The 13517-nt window shown below is 47.8% G+C and overlaps 1 protein-coding gene and 1 pseudogene across 3 annotated transcripts in view; both read left to right on the forward strand.

Moving 5' to 3' along the window:
- Positions 1 to 13517, forward strand: part of LOC141076078 (IgGFc-binding protein-like) — a 364579-nt gene that overhangs the window by 73990 nt on the left and 277072 nt on the right. The window lies entirely within an intron of this gene.
- Positions 3187 to 3286, forward strand: LOC141076082 (U6 spliceosomal RNA; annotated as a pseudogene).

Raw genomic sequence — 13517 nt, forward strand, 5'->3', positions numbered from 1 at the left:
AGGGGCTGCAGTCTGCATAGTTACCAACCTCTTTGGTTTTCTGAGACTTAGCTTGTTTGTTTTTTATTTCCTCCTCGGCTACTCATTCATAACAGTTTACGTTTTGTTGCTGCTTCTGGGATTATGAAGCAAATAAACCCACATGAACTTTGAAAGGAACGTGCCTCCTGTTTTCCTTCTGTCGCACCTGAGAGTACAATCCTTACAACACGAATATAACACGTATGTGACGGAGCAAGTTCAGAAAAGAGCAACCAGAATGGTGACCGGTCTGCAAACCCTGTCTTATGAGGAAAGGTTGCAGGATTTGGGAATGTTTAGTTTGCAAAACAGAAGTCTGAGAGGAGACTTAATAGCTGTCTACAAATATCTAAATGGCTGTCACATTGTAGAAGGATCATCTTTATTCTCATTTGCACAAGGAAAGACTAGAAGCAATGGGATGAAACTGAATGGGAGGAGACACAGATTAGATATTAGAAAAAACTTTTTGACAGTTAGAGTGATCAATGAGTGGAACAGGCTGCCACGAGAAGTGGTGAGTTCTCCTTCAATGGAAGTCTTCAAACAGAGGCTGGACAGACATCTGACTGGGATGATTTAGCGAATCCTGCTTTGAGCAGGGGGTTCGACCAGATGGCCCAGGAGGTCCCTTCCAACTCTACGATTCTATGATTCTATGATTCTATGATATAACACGTATGTAACAGAGATGCTGTGTAGTGGTCCACTAAAGGCCCCGTCTCACTAAGCGATCTCGGTAGCGAGATCGCTGCTGAGTCACAACTTTTGTGACGTAACAGCGATCTCACCAGCGAGATTGCTGTGTGTGACAGCGATCAGCGAGCGGCCCCCCTGCCGGTATCACTGATCACTGGAAGAAACCTCTGGACATTTCTTTGGTCGCTGGTCTCCCGCTGGCCAGCACGCATCGCTGTGTGTGACAGGCGGGAGACCAGCGATCAGGTGTAAAAAATAATAAAAAAAATAAAAAATATTGTTATTCTCACCTTCCGACGTCCCGTTCAGCCATCCTGCCTCTATCCACGCTCCGCGAGACTTTGTTATCCCTTGAGACCGTGACATCTTGCGGTCATTCGTGCAAAGGATTACTGGGACCGGAGCGTGGAGAGAGGCGGGATGGCTGAACGCGACGTCGGAAGGTGAGAATAACTATATTTTTTATTTTGATTCTATTTTTTACAGCGATGGCCAGCGATGAAGGGCACTCGGCATCGCTGTGCTGATCGCTGGTGAAGCTGTCTGTGTGACAGCTCACCAGCGATCACATAGCGACTTACTAGCGATACTGACACATTGATATCGGTGTCGGGATCGCTGGTAAGTCGCTTAGTGTGATGGGGCCTTTACACCTCAGAAGTGTTTGCATATTGATACATGGTTATGTAAACTATATGTCTGGCCCCTCATGCAATCGACCTACGCTCTTTACCCATCATTATGGTGTCATTAGCGATTCCTTATCATTTCCATAATGATGTTTTCTCTCCTGTCTCTTATCACCACTGAAAATTTGCATCAAATACTATAAATATTATCTGCAGAGATGAGGAGATGAGTGAGCCATATTGTACGTAACTGATGTCATACAGACCCCCATGGGAAGGCAGTAACATTATCCAGACCCTCGTAATTTGTAGAGTGATGGGTTGGCACTCTCCAGATCATTGGCACTGCAAAATGCATAGATTGCCTGTACGCATGCCACCACTGCATATGATGTGACTCCTATCTATTGCATCATACGTGTGGAGCCCATCTCTTGTCCTGATGTTCTATTCTGCTGCCAGGTACAGGTCGTAGGCTTTCCTTATAATGGTTGTCAAGTTTTGCCTGTGATGCAAAAATGACTTTGCATATTTAGTGAAGACTATGCACTTGCAAGAACGAGGCATATCTGAAAACCTATATAAACCTGTCAATATGCTAAGAAACTATACTAAGTCCTAAGGTTACACAGAGAGCATTTCTAACAGTAGGTGATGGCACTGTAGTTAGGATGACGTCATCGGGGCTGATGGGCGCTGTTTGGTCGCCCTAAGATGATAGAAGACTGAAGGCTCAGTTGACTAAATAGAGGATGTAATAGGCGAGCCACTGATAGCAATGTGATAACGAGGAGGAAATAATAAAGACACAATTATTCTATAAGCAGCATGAAAGGTGTCACAAGTGATGTGGAAACCTGTATGAGAAGTTTTAGGAGAAACTCAGAGAGTCGACCGATCAGCGATAACGGTGCGCAGCAGGTGGCTGTCAGTGTACGGGGCTCGTCTGATCTCAGATGCCCAGTCACAAGTTTTATTACAACCACAAAGATGAGAAAATAGGAATTGCTACATTACCTAAGAGAGAAGTCATGAATGATGAATTCTGCACAAGTCCTTCACTAGATCTGTCCAATAACTAAACTCTCAAAACCAGTGAAAGAAAGCGCACCACCCAGACAGCTCTATATCAGGGACAACACCTGTGTTATTGCTTTTATGGCTAACACTTAGAAAGCGAAGGATAAAATACTGAATTATCAGAGATATAGAGGGAGAGATAATTGCCTAATAATTAGTATAAATATTTCCCATATTAATTCCTCCTTTTTATTATTACACACATTTTTCCGTCACATACTTCCCCATGCTATGAGAGCCTGGAGAGGATGAATCCCATTCACTGACGGACATCTTGTCCGTAAATCTCGTCATATATGATTACTGGAAGAGCCCGGTGATATTCTGCAGATGTGATAACTGACGGTATATGATGTCTGATCTTACGTCTCTTTACATAGCGTTGTCATAACACATATACTATACACTAGTAATACCAACAATTATGTAATGAAAGGGTAAATGAGTATACTCTCATTCCTGGTCCCCATTTCCACTAAATGAGGTCCACAATTCGGTCTGGGGTGATTGTCTGCAGCTCGTTTATAAAGGGAATGTTATGGGACAGCATTTATATCTACAGGTGCTTCTCACAAAATTAGAATATCATCAAAAAGTGAATTTATTTCAGTTCTTCAATACAAAAAGTAAAACTCATTATATAGAGTCATTACACACAGAGTGATCTATGTCACGGGTTTATTTCTGGTAATTATGATGATTATGGCTTACAGTCAATGAAAACCCAAAAGTCATGATCTCAGCAAATAAGAATACTATATAACACCAACATATACTAAAATTGGAACGATACAGAGAAGATTAGCATGGCCCTGCGCAAGGATGACACACAAATTCGTGAAGCATTCCATATTCCTTCCTCAGCGGATTCCCTCCACCACCATTCTCGCTGTCCCTCTGTTTGTCGCTGTTCCCCTTACAGGCGAAGGCGTAGCTCCAACAGGAGCCACCACAGGTCACGCTCCTCCAGATGGAGGTCACCTTCCACATCTGGACGGTCCGATGCCTCCGAGGGGCACCGCAGCAGGCGTTCTTGGACAACCAGCAGAAGACGTCGCACGAAATCTCCACCCCACACCAGTAGCCGGAGGTGCATCGATGAACATCTTGCGACCTCCAGCCAGACCGTCATTCAGGAGGGAGTGCTGCCACGAGCTCACGACAGCCATCGGCTGCGACGTGCTCCATCGTCGTCATCAATCCGAGGAGATCCATCTGTATTTCAGGAGGGAGCGCTGCCACGAGCTCACGACAGCCATCGGCTGCGACGTGCTCCATCGTCGTCATCAATCCGAGGAGATCCATCTGTATTTCAGGAGGGAGCGCTGCCACGAGCTCACGACAGCCATCGGCTGCGACGTGCTCCATCGTCGTCATCAATCCGAGAAGATCCATCTGTATCCACCATGGCCACACATTATCAAAGTTCTATCACCGAGCAATATCGGGCCGCCAGCTGGGAGCAGGATATCTCCAGGGTACCTCCTTCAACTGGAGACACTCGATCGGCGACAGACAGCGGTGAGTCATGTATAAACAACACGCATAACAAAATACACAACACAGAAGAGAGCGACCTGGCATCTCACATCAGGGTGCTAGTCAACCACTTGAATCAGCCTGGAGGTCATCTCGTCACCGGGCGCATACCTCAATCAGCTAGTCTACACAAAGATGCCTTTTTCTGCGGAATTAGTCCGCTAGGTACGCACATAGACCTAGAGAAGAAAGAGAAGATCTGGAATAATGACTATGTAGACATATGGTCACTCTTATCAGCGGACCAACAGTCAGTGGATAAGGAGAGGAGGACAGGCGAGTGGTCATACGATAGAAATAGAGGTAAAATAGCGCATACAATGAACAACTGGCTGCAGGCCTTCTTCGCAGTCCTCGGCTGAATAATGGGACAAAAACATCCAGAACGCTGCTCTGAGTTATTCATATACCAGGATTTGATATATAACTCCTATAAGTCTCATGGCGGTGTTGCTTGGAAGCGCTATGACGAGGAGTTCCGCAGGAGGCTAGCCCTGCAACCAGATCTAGGATGGGGTGTAAAAGCGACAGATGTTTGGCTACGACTAATGCTTACACAAAATAAACCCCCCCCTTTTCATCAACGGCCACTAGTTTCTCAGCAGCCGCAGGCCAGAACTCAGTGGTCGTACAGAGACCAGGGCCTGCTTGTTATACGATAATGGAAACTGTCGCTTCCATGCGGCATGCAGATATAGACACGACTGCTCAGCCTGCGGTGGCGGACACCCTGCATCAAGGTGTACACGCCTCGCAAGCGGAACTGCTACAAGGCAAAGCCCCGGTGAGCGTAGCCGCAATGGGCCCCTGGCTAAGCCTTTATCCCAATAAAGAAGCTGCTCAGCAATTATACGACGGTTTTAAGTACGGTTTCTTCATCCCCTTTAAAGTTAACCGAACACCAACATCGGCAAAAAATCTAAAATCAGCTTGGGAATTTCCAGAGATTTTAAAGCAAAAAATCATAAAAGAGGTCGAACTCGGCAGGATGGCGGGCCCATTTCAATCATTACCATTTAAAAATTTCAGAATCTCGCCATTAGGTATTGTACCAAAAAAAGAACCCGGTAAATATCGGCTAATACATCACCTTTCCTACCCAAAAGGCGATTCGGTCAATGATGCAATTCCCCCAGAAGACTCGTCGGTGACCTACGCTTCGTTTGACAGAGCAGTTGAGCTTGTGTGGTGGCGGGGCCCGGCGCCCTACTGGCAAAAACCGACATAGAGTCAGCTTTCCGTCTTTTACCGGTGCACCCTGAATGCTTTCACTTGCTGGGTTGTAAGGTGGACCAGCTTTTTTATTTTGACATGTGCCTACCGATGGGCTGCTCCATTTCCTGTCACTATTTAGAGCTTTTCAGCACCTTCTTAGACTGGGTAGTGCGTCACGAAACAGGCAGCAATTCAACAATCCACTACATCGATGACTTTTTGTTCGTCTGACCTAGGGAATCTAAACTCTGTTCTTTTCTTCTTCAAAAGTTTAAATTTATTTCTAGGCGTTTCGGTGTCCCACTATCGCCGGAGAAAACGCTCGGTCCGTGTAATGTGCTCCCTTTCCTCGGTATTGAAATAGACACAAATGAGATGATTTTTCGGTTACCTGCAGATAAATTGGAAAAAACACTCCAAATGGTTAAAAATTTCCTCATTGTAAAGAAAGTCACCCTCCTGCAAATGCAGTCCTTACTAGGTTTACTCAACTTTGCCTGTCGCGTTATGCCAGTTGGCAGAGCTTTCTCACGCAGGTTATCATTAGCTACAAAGGGCATCGCCCAACTGGGCCACCGAATCAGAATTAATCGCTCAATGAAAGCGGATTTGTTCCTCTGGAGGACATTCTTGGAATCCTACAATGGCCATACATGTGTCATGTCTCAGGAAACGCTAAACAATGCCCTAGGTCTACTGGTGGGTGCAGATCTCACAAATGGTTTTATCGCAATCTACAAGAACCAATGGTGCAAAAGCAGCTGGCCGGACCTATGGACCTAAGCCACATGGGGCCGCAACCCCGTTTTGTGGGAGTTATTTGCCATAGTTACATCAGTCGAACTATGGGGTGACAAACTTAAAAATGCAAATATCAGATTTCTAATCAAAAACCCAGGAAGTACAAAATGTTTAAACAGCATGTCTTCCTTATCACCACCGATTCTTGCGCTGTTGCGCCGCCTTGCACTATTATGCCTTAGACACAACATCTGGTGCCGAGCCAGAGTGACGTCTACTGTGGACGATGAGATGGTTAACTCTCTGTTGTCTTCCGATTGGCAGGCCTTCAAAGTCTTCCTTCCCAGCGCAGAACCAGCGGGCCTACTGTGTCCTCCCTCCCTCTGGGACACAGTGGCCAATCACTGATGCCCTTGATCCGCGCCTCAGTGACACCGGCTACCTGGCAGGTTTATGGTAAGGCATAGGAAGAGTGGTGCTCGCTAATTAAAGGGAGGCCAGTCGATACATGTGATCAGGCGAGATGCGACGTGGTGGTAGAACTCCTGAATCAGCTCAAGAGTAGAGGCGCGTCGGGCACATTAGCCCAGCGTTATTTATCAGGAGTAGCCTTTTTCTTTCAGCTAGTGGGATGGGCTGATGTAACTAAATATTTTTTCATAAAACAAGCCGTTAAAGGCTGGAAAAGGCTTCAACTTAGTCAGGAATGTCGTCGCCCCGTTTCTTTAAGTCTGTTGCATGATATGATAACAATATCTAAAACGGTATGCAAGCCACAATACGAATCAGCCCTAATATCTGCAGCGTTTGCAATCGCATTCTTCGGGGCGCTGCGAATTAGTGAACTAGTGCCGCATTCTAAAACAGCATCGATAGGCGGGTTAATTAATGAGGATCTCGCAATATGCAGCGACGCTCTACGCATTAGAGTGCGGAAATCAAAATGTGACCCCACCGGTAGAGGGCCGTGGGTCCTGGTCAAGGCTCTAGACGGCCCCATATGCCCGGTCAAAATAGTCAGACACTACGCAGCTATTAGGCACGAAAGTAGATTTTTCCTTTCTCACACCGACGGGTCCCCGCTTACTAAATATCAATTTCACACAATTTTTAAGCAATGTCTACAAGCTGTCAGTGTAGACCCTAAAGGAACGCATTCTTTTAGAATCGGAGCGGCCACTGAAGCAGCTAGGGCCGGTGTAGCAGAAGCTGAAGTACAGAGATTGGGCCGTTGGAAATCCGCATGCTTAGCAAGATACATAAGACCAGACCTGCTATAACACATCTTGTTTCTTACAGGAGGTCATAAGTCCACAGTTTGGGTATTGGGACATTCTTTTATTTAATGGGCGTGCAAAAGAGCAGAGATACGCCTTGGTGGAATGAAATTTTACTTCCCACAAATAGAGGTCAACTGGCAAAAATGGCAAAAGGGCCGCTGATATTGGTGTTACATGCTGGTGGTAATGATTTGTGCAAGACAACAGGTGCGGAGCTCTTCACGACAATGAGAACTGACATCAAGCGGGCTGTTTGCTTGATACCAGATATGGTGGTGGTGTGGTCCGATATAATATCACGAACGGTCTGGCACAGACCTAAAGACCTTAAGGCCATCGACAAGTCAAGGAGAAGGATAAACGCAAAGATGGCAATGTTTGTCAAAGAGAACTACGGCATCGTGGTTCACCACCACAACCTGGAAGAAGACATCTCATCCCTCCTGAGACCCGACGGCGTTCATCTAACAGATATCGGGCTAGATATGTTTTTAACTAATTTGCAGGACGGGGTTGAACAGGCCTTAATGATGTTGTGTGGGGGTCGGAGTCCTGTGTAGGTCATACACATGATCCTCCATAGCAGAAGCGTAGAGGGGGGCAAGGTTCGTAATCTCTCATCAGCCGATGTGCCCAGCGGTCACAGGCTTACAGCTTTGAGTCCGTTGCGAATTGTACTTGCCTCTCTCTGCTTATTAATAAACTGTGAAAGACCTGTTCAACCCATCCATGCTTGTCGGTGTTTTGTTATTATGGGATTGATGGGAGGCGGGAAGGCACTGCTTACGACACACAGGTCTCTGCAGTCTGGCAGGCACTGTCCTGAATAAGGATAGTGCCTCTGACTGTAGAGCCCCCATGGATTTGATGATAAGCGAACTCATGCAGTGCCTCCCCCTTCCCACTACTCCCCCCAGGTGATGCCATAATTAGGACGCCCCACTGACCAACGGAAAGAGAGGAAGGGGCATCTGGCCACACCCTCAGGGGTTAAATTCAGGTGCTGGGGTGGGGTTCTTTCTATTTCCTCTCCGGCTGATATCTAGGAGCTTTTGTCCCACCCTCCCTCCCTTATAGAGTAGCAGATGTGCGGCGCTAATGTTGTTTAAAATTTATATATATAAAAAAAAAAAATTGTATATATTTGATTTTATGCAAATTCATTATTCATGTTATCTTTTTATTCTGTCACAGCGGTAGTGTATAGGGGGGCAAGGTTCGTAACCTCTCAGTTCTTGAGTCCGTTGCGAATTGTTCTTGCCTCTCTCTGCTTATTAATAAACTGTGACCGACCTGTTCAACCCATCCATGCTTGTCGGTGTTTTGTTATTATGGGATTGGTGGGAGGCGGGAAGGCACTGCTTACGACACACAGGTCTTTGCAGTCATTACACACAGAGTGATCTATGTCACGGGTTTATTTCTGGTAATTATGATGATTATGGCTTACAGTCAATGAAAACCCAAAAGTCATGATCTCAGTAAATTAGAATACTATATAACACCAACTTGAAAAATGATTGTAAAATCTGAAATGTCGTCCTCCTGCAATGTCTGATCAGTAAAAGCACTCAATACTTGGTGTCACGGGGTCCTTCTCTGGTATCACACAATCAACAGAGCAAGAGAAGAGTGAACAATTCCAAGACCTTTATTCAGGCAAAAATACGAAAAGGTCCATATTCAGTCCACCACACGAAGGATGAGATAGTCCAGAATAAGAATGCAGTCCAGTAACAGGATAAAATGTCCAGGGAAACGAGATTCCAAAACTCTAGCACCAGAGGATAAAATGGGTCCTTCTCTCTGAAATGCAGTCTTTACACGATCCTGTCCACACCGGAACTGACTTGCCCAGCTCCTGTTCTCTCTCCACCCCCTTCCTTGTCCAGGGAAAGTCAAACAAGTTGGGGCGGTTTCCAGGCCCCCCAGAGGAGAACAAAGGGCCTTAGGGATTAATGCACTACAGGGGGGTCATCAAGAGACAGATACAGTGAGGCTGTAGACTTACAATGTAATAAGAAAAACACTGTGAAAATAACTGAAATAGAAAAATAGGAATATACAAAAAATGACATCCACATATCATATCACACCATCCCAACCTCTCCCCCCCCATAATAAGTGAGCACGCCATGAGGTCTACACAGACCTCTGGCCTGCTCACTTTAGTCCACATTGCTCAGTAATTTATAGTTCCTTGTACAGTGGCAGGGGTAGGTCGGCCTGGGGAGCCTATGGTTCTTCCTGTCGAGACAGTCCATCGGCGTTCTGGTGTTGGCTTCCCCGCTTGTATTGGATGGAGAAGCTGTAGGGTTGTAAGGACAAGCTCCACCGCAGCAATCTTCCATTGTCCCCTGATACGCGATTCAGCCATGTGAGGGGGTTGTGGTCTGTAACGATTGTAAAGTCTCTGCCATACAAGTATGGCTGCAATTTTTGTAGCGCCCATACAATGGCAAGGCACTCCTTTTCAATAGTGGCATAGGCAACTTCCCGATCCAGTAGTTTCCGACTGGCAAAGGCAACAGGATGTTCTTCTCCGGCTAAGTACTGCCCCAATCCCAAAGGTGGATGCATCTGCCTGCACGAGGAACCTGCGTTTGTAATCCGGGGCAGACAAAACAGGAGCAGTGACGAGGGCGGTCTTTAACGCTGAAAAGGCATCCTCGCATGCCGTCGTCCACGTCAAATTCCTAGGCATGTTCTTGCGGGTCAGGTCGGTTAGGGGCTTGGCTAGGGTGCTGAAGTTAGAAACAAATTTGCGATAGTATCCAGCAGTTCCTAAAAATGCAAGTACCTGCTTTTTAGTCTGGGGTCTACACCAGTTGCTAATGGCTTCCACCTCGGCAGGCATAGGCCTTAGTGTCCCACCCCCTACTCTATGCCCGAGGTACTGCACCTCAGCCATCCCTATTTGGCACTTATCAGGGCAAATGGTCAGTCCTGCAGTAAGGATACAGTCCAGCACTATGCCCAAGTGTTTAAGATGTTCCTCCCAGGTTGTGCTAAAAATGGCAATGTCGTCTAAGTAAGCACAGGCAAAGTCCTGACATTGTTGTAACAGTCGATCCACCAGTCTCTGGAAAGTAGCGGGGGCAGTTTTCATCCCATAGGGCATTCCCAGGAACTCATAAAGCCCAAATGGAGTAATGAAGGCTGAGCGCTCCCGAGCGTCCTCCGTTAGGGGTATCTGCCAGTACCCTTTGCTCAAGTCTAACGTGGTCACAAATTGGGCACTGGCCAGATGATCCAATAGATCATCAATCCTGAGAATTGGATAAGCATCACTCTTGGTGGCATCATTTAGTCATCTGTAGTCAACGCATAATCGTGTTGTACCATCCTTCTTGGGGACCAGGATGACAGGAGAGGCCCAAGAACTGTGAGATGGCTGAATAACTCCCAGTTGTTTCATCTCCTCCAGTTCATTCTTTATCATGCCTTGAACAGCCTCTGGAACCCGGTAGGCAGCCTGCTGGATGGGGCGTTGTCCGGGGGTTTCCACATGGTGACTGGTGAGAGTAGTCTTCCCCGGCTTTGAGGAGAATGCAGCAGCCCTCGGCCTTAGTACGGCAACAATATCGTCCTTTTGTATATCCGATAAATGGGAGCCCAGGGGCACTTGTTCCAGTGATCCTCCCGCTTGGGCAACCTGGAGGAGATCTGGGAGATACTCGACGGCGGCGGTATCACTAGGGGGGTGGCAGGCAGCTAGAACAGGCAGAGATCGGTCATGGTAGTCTTTCAGCATGTTAATGTGGACGGTTTTCTGTCGTCGACCACTAGAGTCCAGGGCAATAACATAGTTAGTGTCATTAATTTTCTTGACAACCTGAAAAGGGGCTTCCTACACTGCTTGAAGCTTGTTGGCAGGGGAAGCAGTAATCATGAGCACTTGCTGTCCTTCCATAAATTCCCGGTTCCTGGCACTACGGTCATACCAGGTTTTTTGTCTGGACTGGGCCATTCGCTGATGTTCTTTAGCGAAGGTAGCTAGCTAGGCGAGACGGTCTCTGAGCTCTAGAACATAGGGAACGATGGGCATTCCGGTATCTGAGATGTCTCCCTCCAAATGTTATTTCAGAAGAGTGAGAGGCCCACGGACCTTCCGGCTAAACAGTAGTTCGAAGGGAGAGAACCCTGTGGACTCTTGGGGAACCTTCCGATAGGAGAAGAGGAGATGTGGCAGGTACTTTTCCCAGTCTTTCTCAACGTCAACAAAAGCCCTCAGCATATTTTTTAGGGTTCCATTAAAGCGTTCACATAGTCCGTTGGTCTGCGGGTGGTATGGGGTGGTGCGAATGGCTCGAACACCACAGGTATGCCATAGGGACTGGACCAGATCCGACATGAACTGAGTGCCTTGATCCGACAATATTTCACTAGGAAACCCTACCCGGGTAAAGATGGTAACAAGGGCCTTGGCTAACTTTACTGCTGTAATACTGACAGGGCCACAGCTTCAGGATACCTAGTGGTATAGTCCACCACGGTCAGGATATATTTTTTCCCTGACCTGCTGGGGTGGGCCAGAGGACCTATGATGTCGACGGCTACACTTTGAAATGGTTCCTCAATTATGGGCAGGGATTGCAGGGGTACCTTATGTCGAGCTCCTGGATGCCGCATTCGCTGGCACACATCGCAGGTGCGGCAATAATGGGCTACCGACTGCGAGACGCCCGGCCAGTAAAAACTTTGGGTGAGTCTCTTTTCAGTCCTTTTACTCCCTTGATGCCCAGCCAAGGGGATGTCATGGGCCAGTTGAATTAGCTGTGCCCTGTACTTCTGAGGGACAATGAGTTGCCTGGTCGATGCGTCAGGGTTGCCCTGGTCACTGCCCTTTGTTACACGATAATACAGTCCGTTTTCTCGAGTGAAGCCATCCCCATTATCTCCCAAGAGCCCAGTTTCTGCCTTTCGCCTAAGGGCTGCTAAGGTAGTGTCCCCCTCTATTTCTCTCCTAAACTCCTCTCTGTCCCAAGACTCTCCCAATGTAGTAGCAGCGAAAGTATTGCATACCGACTCTGATGCGGTTCGTGGTGGTTGCTCCCCGGTGTGGTCCGGATGACGTAGTGCTTGAAGGGCCTGTAGTCGGGTGACTGCTCCCACAAATTGGCACTGTAACTCCCCAATGTCGTTCCCAAGGAGGATATCTGCAGGAAGTCCTCCCATAACTCCAATCCAACACAGTTTTTCTCCACAACCATAATCCAAACGCACAGAAGCTCGCTGTATATATTTGCGGGCACCCCCCGCCAGGACAATGGGAATTCCCGGACCCTGGTAAATTGCCTCGGGTCGAACCACACGGGGGGTCAGCGATAGTCAAGAATGCCCCCGTGTCTCTAAATCCTGACACTTTGTATCCATCAATAAAGACATCCTGCAGGTGGCGTTGCTGTTGCTCTAAGTAGCTAAAGGACAGAGGCCGGAGTCCGTACACTCCAGGAGGAGTATCTATGGTGCCGTGGTCGGTGGTCCACTCTGGTGGGGGTGGTGGTACCTCTTCCTCAGGTGTGGTTTAGTGTACAAGATGCACTGGACGAGGTGGGGCTGCGTGGGGCTCCCTCCGAATCCTGGAGGGACAGCCAGACTGCAAATGTCCAGGTTGCCCACACCCATAACACCTCCTCTCTGTGATACCCCCAGGTCGTGGTCGGAACTGTTGGGGCCTAGGATTGTGAGGCGTGACTGTCATCGGCTTGCGACTAGGTGGAAGGGCAGATATAATTGGAGGGGGACGGGGAACGGGAGTAGGCCGTGGTTCATTGTCCAGAAGCCTCCTCCATTGCGGCCGGATAGTAAGGGCTTCATCGGCCAGGGCTGCAGCTCTATCCACGGTACACGGCGTGCGCTCCCGGACCCATTCCCGTACCTCTGCAGTGCACTTGGCAAGAAATTGTTCTATAAGGAATGCCTGTATAACATCTTCCACAGTAAAGGCGTTTTCTGCTTCCAGCCATCTCCGACATGCCTTGGACATCTTATGTGCATACATCCTAAATGATCACCCCGTGGTGCATGGGAGGTCTCGGAACTTGGCCGTATATGAGTGTGGGGTGATAGCATGGTAATCCAGGATAGTCCGCTTTACAATGTTATAATCCCGATTCCGCAGTGCATCAATGGTTCGGTAAGCCTCCGCCATGCTTCCGTTCAGGAGTCCCACTAACAAATGCATCCAGCTAGAGTGGGGCACCTCCATCACAGCACACTGCTGCTCAAAGTCCTTGAAGAACCCCTCCACATCTCCGGAAGCCTCATCAAATGGCTTAAACTCTGTCCGGGTGATCCGTACAGGCTCCCG

Source organism: Dendrobates tinctorius, unplaced genomic scaffold (genome assembly GCF_039654945.1).
Source record: "Dendrobates tinctorius isolate UK_male_01 unplaced genomic scaffold, ASM3965494v1 ptg000386l, whole genome shotgun sequence".
NCBI classification, from domain to species: Eukaryota; Metazoa; Chordata; class Amphibia; order Anura; family Dendrobatidae; genus Dendrobates; species Dendrobates tinctorius.